Raw genomic sequence first — 1,438 nt, forward strand, 5'->3', positions numbered from 1 at the left:
CTGTGAGAGATGAGCTCCACACATTCCAGATTTCTACAGCTCCTTTATGTTCCTCTTTAGCTTCTGACCACTCCTGGGATTCACTGTGTTTCCTTCGACTTGTCTGACCCCTTTTCCCAGGCATCAGCTCACGGAACACAGTGGGGCATTCAAGTTTCATCACTGTGGTGTCCCAGTGCCTGACTAACACTGGGCCCAACCCACCACAGGACTCAGTCCATACCAGTGCGGGAAAACAGCCACATATGCACAGGTTCATGTTGATCCAGCTCATCTTTCACAAAGGCCAGAAAACAGGGCAGGAGGTCATCTGGCCTAGGGACAATAAACCCTTTCCCAGAAGCTGCTCTGTGAGACAAAGTCCACGACAAGCAAACAGAAATCAAAGAGGCCTCTGGGCCCCCTCACTGTATCAGGGTCACAGCAGTACATTGTACCCAGGGCCAGGGAGTGGATCGACCAGGGACCATGTCTGCCCAGTGTGCTGTGGCTTATGGGGGACAGGGAGGGTTTGGGCATACAGATTAAAAAATTGCAGGTACAAGCGGGGTCTCTTGGGTCATTGACTCTGCTTCTCCTTTCTTCCAGATAATGCAGAGGTCATTCCTGTCACTATGTGATAAGCTAGTTTGGGATTCTGAAAGATCTGGGTTTGCAAACCTTCTCTGTCAATTGCTGGCCCCTTGCATCAGAGCTAGGGGCTGAGCCCCAGGAGGACACAGAAGCCTCTCACAGGCTCTGATGCCGCCATCCCAGGAACATCCAGGGACACCATGAGGATAAAATTAGACAATATAGAGATTAGAGCAATGCATGGCACATAGTCAGCCCTCTATTAGGAAAAGGTAGCCTTCATCTTCATCTGCCCTTTACATGCCGGGCGTCCCTGCCCAGGTGGAGGAACCATGGGGCTACTTCTGTTCTTCTTTCCAAGATCCAGAGAGATAAAGCAACTGTCCCAAAGCATGGGTCACCCATTATGTATCCCCAGGACCGCCCAGACTGTCTCTGGCAGGACTACTGTCAGAAATAGGGCATGGGCAGACACTTTCTAAGCCACATTATCTTCCTCCCTGACCAAAGTGTGACTGTCTGAAAAGTATGTTGATACTTAAAGAATTTAGCAAGTAACACTTAACAGAGTTTAGAAATCCATTTTTAACTATGGCTTCCTGACATATGCCACCATATCACTGGGATTGCCCTGTGCCAGACCAGGGATGGCATAAGCAGCCGGGGTCTTCATAATTCACATTGTTTGTGTGTTGTTCTAGACAGAGGGGCCCAGTTTGAGTCTGGTCAGGAGTTTCTATACCTGGGAATCCCCCCAGGGTTAAAGCTTTCACTGTCAATTTTTGATTCCCCAAATTGTAATATTTGCCTTTATCTTGTCTAATGTTTAATCCATGTTTATCCAACACTTTATTGATTAATGGTC

The sequence above is a fragment of the Rhinolophus ferrumequinum genome, chromosome 17 (genome assembly GCF_004115265.2).
Source record: "Rhinolophus ferrumequinum isolate MPI-CBG mRhiFer1 chromosome 17, mRhiFer1_v1.p, whole genome shotgun sequence".
Classification (NCBI taxonomy): domain Eukaryota; kingdom Metazoa; phylum Chordata; class Mammalia; order Chiroptera; family Rhinolophidae; genus Rhinolophus; species Rhinolophus ferrumequinum.